Source organism: Hylobates moloch, unplaced genomic scaffold, assembly GCF_009828535.3.
Source record: "Hylobates moloch isolate HMO894 unplaced genomic scaffold, HMol_V3 SCAFFOLD_1, whole genome shotgun sequence".
Lineage (NCBI taxonomy): Eukaryota > Metazoa > Chordata > Mammalia > Primates > Hylobatidae > Hylobates > Hylobates moloch.
In genome coordinates, this window is record NW_026652276.1 from 223,373,639 (window position 1) to 223,383,766 (window position 10,128).

General features: G+C 43.2%; 1 long non-coding RNA gene across 1 annotated transcript; it reads left to right on the plus strand.

Annotated features, from left to right (window-relative positions):
• Window positions 1-1,282: 1,282 nt before the first annotated feature.
• Window positions 1,283-9,916, plus strand: LOC131383023 (uncharacterized). Its single transcript, XR_009212703.1, has 3 exons — window positions 1,283-1,389; window positions 7,830-7,904; window positions 9,790-9,916. It is a non-coding gene; the product is annotated as an uncharacterized LOC131383023 (long non-coding RNA).
• Window positions 9,917-10,128: the final 212 nt, after the last annotated feature.

Consider the following 10,128-nt stretch of genomic DNA (forward strand, 5'->3'; position numbering starts at 1 on the left):
ATGTCTGGACTCATTTGATGTAGCTGCAAACTTTGGGGTAAATGCCAGGTTTGCCTTTGTGGACACAGCCTGCACCCATGGAAACAATGCCCTGAGGTGTTCCACTGCAGACCACAGGATAACTAGAGTCATCCCAAAGGGAGAGGAAGTGAGTATCAGATGTGTGCCTACCTCCTGAGCAGATGCAGGGCCCAGGGTAGGGATAAATTAAACCCAGCTGGCAGGCATTCCTCTTGTGCTCAAGAAAGTCAGGCACACCATGCTGTCACTAATCAGGCCCAGGAAGGCTTCATAGCATGTGCTGTTGGAGAGCGCATGTGTTTTTAAACATTGCAAGGAATTAGGGAGCTAGGATCCAGCCTTCTCTTTACTCTCTGAACTGTATTCTGTGGAAGAACTCATTCTTGAATAAAATACATGGTGATAACCATTATCCACAGACACTAAGTGACACCCATCCCCCCATAGATATGGACTTCTCCAAACCCTCCTAGTGCCCCTCTCTCCAAACTCCCCAGAGGGTCAGGTCCCCCAAAGGGCAGCAACAAGCCAATAATAATAATTATAATGACAATTAACATTTCTTGAGCACTTACTGTTCTAGGCTCATTTTATTTATTTATTTATTTAAAAAAATATTTTTATTTTGAGTTATGGGGTACATGTGCAGGATGTGCACGTTTGTTACATAGGTCAACCCACCACCTAGGTATTAAGCCCAGCATGCATTAGCTATTTTTCCTAATGTTCTCCTTCTCCCCACCCCATCCTCCCAACAGGCGCCAGTGTGTGTTGTTTCCCTGCCTGTGTCCATGTGTTCTCATCATTCAGTTCCCAGTTACAAGTGAGAACATGTGGTATTTGGTTTTCTGTTCCTGTGTTAGTTTGCTGAGGATAGTGGTCTAAACTTACTTTATGTATTATCTTATCTAATCTTTAAACTCAACTAGTGAGCTAGGAATTATTATTTATGCATGCTGTCCTGGTACAGTTACAAATTGCACCACTTTTCTTTCTCAAAAATGTCCCTATTTGGTCAATAAATTGCATATTCACTCTAGTTGTATAGCAAAGTCTCATGTGATCATCAGAACTGGAGGGTGGGTGAGGAGTTAAGTTTGCTCTTGCATGTTGCATGCAAGAATTTTGCATGGGGGGGTGGGGTTTCTATTTCTCCATGCTGTTATAGGAGGAATGGAAATCCACAAATTTTCTGTTGAGTTTCTGACCTACACAGGAGACCATAGAGGCTGAAAGTTCAGTCTCCATCACTCTCTCTTTCTACAGTATTAAAGGAAGAAAAGCACTTATCAGCAATTCCAGGAACATGACAAGATAATGTTCTTCATGGTGGCTCTCTGAATTCACTCAGTGATGAAGAAAAATGAGGTAATAGTCCCCTTTACACGCCCTGAACCAACCAGCTTTATGGATATTCCAAGAGCTCTGAGAAACAGCAAGAGTATGATAGGAGACATCTGGCCATTCATCAGGAGGATTCTTCATTTCTCAAGTATGGCAAATATTGTTGCTGAGGTTATTCATAAACATGCCTTCAGAGGGAAGTATGGGATTTACAGATTCCATCTGGTTATGGACTACTCTTGACTTTCTTGATTTAATAAAGTTTTACTGTGATGACACAAAGAGCACTGTTAAACAGAGCTGCGTTACTTGAAGAATGAAATACTTTCAATAAAACCAATGGATAAATTCTTCTCTCACTGTACACATTACCTCTCTTGGCCGTTTTATAATCTAATTTCTTATCATTCATAATCAGTCCTTCAAATACCAACTCTCACCTGAGCTTTTCTCAGATCCAACTTCTACTGAACATATCTGCTCCCATACCTAGGTTCAGCTAGTCTAGTGCTGAATTCATCATAGCTTTCTCTTTCTCTATTTTCTGTCAGTGCGATGAAGCTACACACATATGGTTAGCCAAACTTGAAACACAGAAGTCACCCTTAACTTTTTTTTTTTTTTTTTTTTGACGGAGGTTCACTCTTATCACCCAGGCTGGAGTGCAAATGGTGTGATCTCGGCCCACTGCAACCTCCTCCTCCTGGGTTCAAGCGATTCTCCTGCCTCAGCCTCCCAAGTAACTTGGATTACAGGCATGTGCCAGCATGCCAGGTTATTTTTGTATTTTTAGTAGACATGGGATTTCGTCATGTTGGTCAGGCTGGTCTCGAACTCCTGACCTCAGGTGATCCGCCCACACTGCGCTTCCAAAGTGCTGGGATTACAGGCATGAGCTACCACACCTGGCCCACCCTTAAATTCTTTATCCACCTTGCTCACTACCTGTATTCAAAGTCTTGACGATATTACCTGTTTTAAAGATCCTTGACTTTTCTTTGAAGATCCTTGATTTTCCTTTCAAGTCAACCACCTATGACTTGGTTCAGTAGCACATTTTCTCTCCTGAATTATTGAAATCGTGCTAAAACCACTTCCTTGTTTGTGGCTTTATTCTCCTTCAACTCACTCTCCACATCAGAGTAATGTTTCTAAAATGCACATGAATCATTACATTTTCCTGCTTAAAATGCTTTGGTGGCTCCGCATTGACATCACGATAAGTTTAAATTCCAGCACCAAAGTTCACGTTCTTAGACACCGTATGCTGTTTTAAACCTCTGTGCCTTTCACACACACCTTACCTGGTTAACTCCCATCATTCTTCAACTCTAACCATGGAGAACTCTGAACTCCACCTGCATTCTCCAGCTAAAATCAGGCCTTCCTGAACTTTCTGGGGCTTTACTTTCATTACATTTACTTCCAGTCACGTATTACTTATATAAATATCTGCTTAACGTCTATTTTTTCCAGGTTGTTTAAAATTCCTGAGGGCATAAATAATGTCTGATTTGCTCACTATTATGCCTCAAAGTCAGTATGTACATAGTAATTGCTCAGTGAATAACTGCTGAATGAATGAATGAGGTTACTTGCCTTCTTTGCTGGTGAACTTCTAGTCATCCATTAAATTTACCTGAAGTATCATCTCTATCTATAATTAATCTCTGACATTAACCTATGATCTCCCCTAACTCTACTGCCATAATGCCCCAATTTGTTAGATGCTAATCAGTTCTATTTCTCATCGGTGCCATTTTAAAACACTGTGCATGTTGCTATTATAACTTTTGAAATTTGTTGCAGGCTTTGATTTCCTTGTCTCTTCAACTAGATTATGAGCTTCTGAAGAAAATATTGTGTGTTAAAATTTCCAGTTTATGACACTGTCTCTGGCATAGAGTAGATGCTTAAGTTCTTCTTTGCCCCATTGGGCACTTAAGCCTTGTCCAAAACATCTTCACCAACAGTCATCCAGCCTCTATTCTGGACAGGAAACCACAGTACCTTCTGGAAAATTCTTCCTTCTGTCGAGCTGGAAAATCATCCCATTAGAGCTTTGAATCTTTTGCTCTCGGTCTTATAGCTTGGGGACATAGGATCAGGAGAGATATAGTAAGAAGGTAAGTAGTCAACAACGCCAAAAGAAGATTGTAGGTTCTAAAATAGTTAAAGATGAGTCAGATAAGTGAAAACTCCAGCCCAGCAAATATACATTTTTCTCTTTAGGTAGCATTTACAAATTATGAAAGGAAATAAAAAAAGTATCTCCCCATTACTGGGAAATAGCATGCCAGGTAGTAGTAGTCAAAGCTAATGCTGGCTTCTTTGTAGACAATTCAGCAGAAATAGTTTCTTAGAGAAAAAAAAATAGTTGGAACAGGATTAAGCAGATTGCCCTAAGATCTGGCTTAAAGTCCTCTCCTTCAAAAAACCTTCTCTAATTGCATCAATCCCCAACTGATGATTGGTTTTCTACATAGTCTTTGAATGCTGATGAGAATAGTTTGTGCCCGATTATTTGATGATCAGTCAAATATCATATAGTGATTTTAAAAAGTTATTTCTTCTCAATATTGGCTCAGTCACACCATATAGAATATTCACACACTGAAAACAAAGGTGAAAATCCTTATTTGTATGGATTTATTTCCCCCTTTCACATGGTACCCATTGCAATCAGGGTCCTTCTATATATTAGTGGTCAGTGGGTGTTCAGTAACCAGAACAGAGCATAGGCTCAGTCCTTGAGGAAGTTAGACTTCAGGCAGGCCTTCAAATGCTGAGAATGAAACATCTGGATGTGGTTCTCAAGCTTTTGGTCCTAGCAAGATGAATGAGAGGTGATTAGAATGTCTGTGCACCTGAAAGTATTGGAAGGTGACACCCAGCTCCCACTTTTAAGGGAGAGAATGGTAAGAGGCACGTGGTCGGCTATCAGGAGCAGCTGCTGTTGCACCTTTAAGGTGCTCTGTAAATGCTGGCAGGTGAGGAAGGGGGTTGCATTGGGGAGAAGAAAAAAGAAAGTGATTAAGATACAGCCTGTGACCTTAGGAAGAAACAATCCAGTAAGCGAGACAAGTACTCACATAAACATGTGTTAATATGGAAGAAAAAACCTAGGCCGTTTAGAACCATGAAATTGGCATTCCTCCCTGGAGAACAAGGTGAAGAATAATAGAACTACAGAGGGCTCAGAGAAGCCCAGACAAATCAACTACAAACAAACTCATTAGCTGCAACCATCACCCTGTACACTAACAAGATCTTCCTAAAAGGTCTTGAGGCCTTCGCTGCTCATTGCCCATGTCAGGTGTCTCAAGTTATAGAATAAACACACAGTGACATGAAATACAGAGGACTAACGTGCACTTCTTTGTATCTGCATAGAAGGGAGGCCTGTTAGAAGGCGATAGAGACCATGCAGCATGTGGAAAGCGTCTCCCCAAAAGTGGAGTGGAGTCCAAATGGGGTGTGGAAAGCAGCCTCCTGCAGATTGTGGAAGCCTCAGCAGATTGCAAAGGGCACCGCGTGGGGCAAGGCATCCCTCCTGTGGTGTGTCAGAAACTGGACTGAGGTGAGGAGAGTTTCAACTCTCCTGGGTGATCTCCCTGGCACAGGAAGTCAGAACTTGAACAGAGAGAGGAGCCATTTACGAGGGAGTGGTGGTGGCAGCCGTAGCATACATTTAGTTACATGTAAAAGGACTAATCAAATACGTAAATCTATAAAAATAACAGAACCATGTTTCTTAGCATTGGATAAGGGAGTTGCAAATATGGAAAGAGAGAACACTAGAACACAAGAATAAACCTTACAATATTGGATTGGAACTAGTGTGAACTCATCGCTTCTCAATATGTCTAAAGAGAAATTAAAGATACCTGTAAATATACGTGTACTGTGAATATACATGTGTATGTACAGCTCTGTCCACTGTGATGCCTAAGAGTAGTTCACCCCAAAAGCACCCCAAAAAATCTAGTGTCCATATTCTGTTTTCTAAATACCACTGTCCACCAGAAGGAACCAGGATTTTCTGGACATATGGTAGATACCAAGACAGGCAGGAAAAGCCTAGAACCCCTTGTGCCATAAAGTAAGGAAATGCTCAAAGAATGATGGGGACCCTGACAGGAAGGAGAATTTAAGAATTAACAATCCCTCTATTTCCATATCTCCTTTGGACAATGCTTCATCAACATTGAAAGATTATTATTCATAAATAAAACCTTTGAAATAAAAATTATTTTTATCAGTTACATTCCAGCCTTACATACTGAGACTATGACCTGATTTCTGTAGATTTACAGATACAAATATGCCAATGCCAACCATCGCACTTTAGAAACACAATTTTTAAGTGCTTAGACCTACCTTTTACATATGGTTTTTACTGTTTTCCATTCCATCCATCTATTCATTGAGCAATTAAGCAAATATGCATTAAGCACCTGCACTCTGTAAAGTATTTTGATAGGGTCCATGAACCTTGTAAGCTTCTGGCACAGCAGCCTAGTGAAGTCTACCCTGCTTGGCTTACATTGTTTCAGAGCTGGGTAGAGAGTTGAAGAAAATTATTTCAGTGTCTCCCCACATCCAGATTTCAAGATTGAGGCAATAAGAAGGTCAGTAGATGAAATGATTTAGGCACCTGAACACCAATTACTTTAACCCTCCTAAAGCATACCCTGTAAAACTTTCCAAATTAGATGTTATCTGTAAACATGTCAAACATGTCTTTTTTTTTTTTTTTGAGATGGAGTCTTACTCTGTCATCCAGGCTGGAGTGCAGTGGCACGATCTTGGCTCACTGCAACCTCCGCCTCCCGAGTTCAAGCGATTCTCCTGCCTCTGCCTTCTGAGTAGCTGGAACTTCAGGCTCACGCCGCCACCCCTGGCTATTTTTTTTGTATTTTTAGTGGAGACGAGGTTTCACCATATTGGCTAGGCTGGTCTGAAACTCCTGACCTCATGATCCGCCCACCTCGGCCTCCCAGAGTGCTAGGAATACAGGCGTGAGCCACCGTGCCCAGCCCACGTCAAACATGTCTTATAGCTCCTGTGATCCCTGAAGCACTTTGAGAATGAGAAAATTATTCACAAAAGCTTTTTGAACAAATTAAAATGGCCCATGTGCCCATGAGAGTTGGTTTTATTCACTATTCTATTCCTGGTCCTCAAACAGTGCCTGACATATAGTTATGTGTTCCATAAATACTTATTGGATACTATATTTTTGATATTTTAAGTGTGTATATGGAGGTTGTCGAAGGCGTTTCACCAGTAGGTGGTAGTTAGAGTTGCTAAATCTTTACTTCAGCATTTCAAATGCCTTCTCGTTTTGTGCATTCCCCTGCGGAATCCCTTTGTGTTCTACTCTCCCAATGCTGTATCAGAAGGACTGAGGGCAGATGGCTGAGATGAGGGCAATGTGCCTCTTTCACCTCCAGGAGGAGCTGCGACTTTAGTGAAATTCCTGAGTCATGTGGACGGAGGAAAAGAGAGGCAGGAGGGAGGAAAGAACTAAGGAAGGAATCAAATGCTCTGGCATCAGGGTTTGCTCCTTGTTGTAGTTGAGAGACCATGTGTGGACAAGCTGAAGACACTGAAGTCCATTCCACCTGGACCTGCGTCTCTGCAGTCCCTCTGGCTCACGCCCTTAGGGCCTCGTTTTATTCTAGTCTGTGTTCAGGTCCTGCATCTTAAGTAGGTGAGATGCTCCCTGGGGGTAGGGGCCGCAGATTATTCCTCTCATGTCTCCCCCAGCACCCACTGAAGGGTGTTCCCTCCCTAGTTGGCATTACATTACTGTGTCTTAAAATATGCACTGCTGGCTCCAGGGAAGGGCTCCACTGAGCCAGGCGAGGTGGCCTCCTGGAGTTCACCAAGATGAGGGAGGAGAGCCGGAGTGCACTCATCCTGGGTCCAAGACAGGCATTGGGAAGGTATCCGCCCAAAGGGAAGGGGTCTGTGTGTTAGGGAGGAGAGGAGCCATAAATAGAAAGAGGAAGGGGAGACCCAGTCATTCGTTGTGGGGAGGGCAGGCAGCTGCTAAGAAAAAAGCAACTGTCTAAAGAACCCGCCCCGCACACCTGGCCCTGAGAAGCTAGTCTAAACCCACCTCTTGAGGTGCCAGTGCCAAGCTTGGAAGAGAAAGAGGAAGTGTGAGCTGTAGACACTAACAGTGACACCAACAGGAGCAGAGACTTCCCAAGCAGCCCCTGTCCCAGGGCCAGGGAAGCACACCCAGACGACCAGGACACAGAGCGTCCCCCTGCCTGTGCCCCGGCTGACCCTGCCACGGGCTGAAGGCTCCACTGTGGTGTGGTCCATTGCCTCAGGTGAATCCTGGGCACAGGTGGGACATTTCTGTCCTTAAATTTTTTGCTTTTTTCATGGAACTACCTCAGAAGACTCTGTCCTAGGCTTAGTCTGAATTTGGCTTCTTATTTGCACAGGCTCCATGGATACTGGAATTACCCAGACACCAAAATACCTGGTCACAGCAATGGGGAGTAAAAGGATGATGAAATGTGAGCATCTGGGGCATGATTGTATGTATTGGTACAGACAGAAAGCTAAGAAATCGCTGGAGTTCATGTTTTACTATAACTGTAAGGAACTCATTGAAAACAAGACTATGCCTAATCACTTTACACCTGAATGCCCTGACAGCTCTCGCTTATACCTTCATGTGGTCACACTGCAGCAAGAAGACTCAGCTCTGTATCTCTGCACCAGCAGCCAAGACACAGCCCTGCAGAGTCACCGCCTCCCTGTGCACAAACCTCCTGGGTCTAGTCAGAAAGCCGTGGGGGCAACGCATCCAGCTGAGACTCAACACTTGGTTCAGCATTCCGTAGGACCTCAGCAGACATCTCAGACCATAATACTGTCATTTATTAGATGTGGCAATGCTAAATTGCCCAGACACCTGCAGCCTGTGGCCTGACTTTGTCTTCAACGAGAGTGTGCCTGAACTTGAATGTAGGACTGATGCTGTCAAGTTTAAGTTATTCCAAGTATCTTTCAGTTGGCCTGTGCCTCTGGGAAATGTTGTGTGAAGTATTTAACACTCTGGCCACACCAATCTACCTTCCAGTATGCACCGTTTTTTGACTTTTCTTTTGACTCAAGTTGGACCCTCCATCTCAGCCCTCATCTCAGCTCCAAATATGGTCAGACCTTTTCTTTTCTTTTCTTTTTTCTCTTTCTTTCTTTCTTTCTTTCTTTCTTTCTTTCTTTCTTTCTTTCCTTCTTTCTTTCTTTCTTCCTTTCCTTCCTTCCTTCCTTCCCTCCCTCCCTTTCTCTCTCTTTCTTTCTTTCTTTCTTTCCTTCTTTCCCATCCTTCCTTCCTTCCTTCCTTTCCTTTCCTTTCCTTCCGTCTTTCTTTCTTTCTTTCTTTCTTTCTTTCTTTCTTTCTTTCTTTCTTTCTTTCTTTCTTTCTTTCTTTCTTTCTTTCGACAGAGTCTCACTCTGTCGCCAGGCTGGAGTGCAGTGGCGCGATCTTGGCTCACTGCCACCTCCACCTCCCAGTTTCAAGCAATTCTCCTGCCTCAGCCTCCCATGGAGCTGGAACTACAGGCGCCCAGCACCACGACTGGCTAATTTTTGTATTTTTAGTAGAGATGTGGTTTCAGCATGTTGGCCAGGTTGGTCTCAATCTCTTAACTTCTACGATTTGCCCCCCTAGGGCTCCCAAAGTGCTGTGATTACAGGCGTGAGCCACCAGGCCTGGCAGGTCATTTTCTTTTTCTTTTTCTTTCTTTTTTTTTTTTGAAAAACTGAAGAATACCCAATCCCCTCCTCAGGTGGCTCTATCACTGCCTGACCCTGAGGACAGTAGTTCCCCATGGGGTTTGGATCACTGTTCTCTAGTTCACTCTCCCTGGGGCATGTGCAGAGTTTCAACTTCTTGTTGGCTTCTCTCTTCCACTCAGGATTTAAAACATTTACACTTGATTCTTTTTCCTTCTATCTCTTTAACCCTAATACCAAGTTTTCTTGGCATCCATTATCAGCCGTGGAGTCTGTTGCACCTGAACTGTTACTCACAGCAGATAATAAGAGAACAAGACCCCCCTGGAATTTCTGAGCCAGACTTTGTACTCAGGGTTACCTTGCTGAGTCTATAGTTTCCAGCACTGTTCGGATAAATGACTGGCCTCTCAGTCCTGCACGAGCCCCGACAGAAGCTTCAGAACATCATAGCACCTGCTAATTCATCCATGTGGCAATGTTACATCCTATGCACATATTTAGAGTGTGGGTTTTCTTTTGCCTGAGTGTGACTCTGCCCCGTCAACTGATTTAAAATCTCTTGAAAACAGGTCGATGCTTAGACTCCAGGAAATTCTTGCTTTGAACTTACCTAAGAAAATTCTAAACCATTCTCTTAATCTTCTTCTTTTCTCACAGGACTCACAGAACGTGAAGTCACCCAGACTCCCAGCCATCAGGTCACACAGATGGGACAGGAAGTGATCTTGCGCTGTGTCCCCATCTCTAATCACTTTTACTTCTATTGGTACAGACAAATCTTGGGGCAGAAATTCGAGTTTCTGGTTTCCTTTTATAGTAATAAAGTCTCAGAGAAGTCTGAAATATTCGATGAACAGTTCTCAGTTGAAAGGTCTGATGGATCAAATTTCACTCTGAAGATCCGGTCCGCAAAGCTGGAGGACTCAGCCATGTACTTCTGTGCCAGCAGTGAAGCCACAGCCTTGCAAAGACACCTCCAGCCTGTGCAAAATCCCT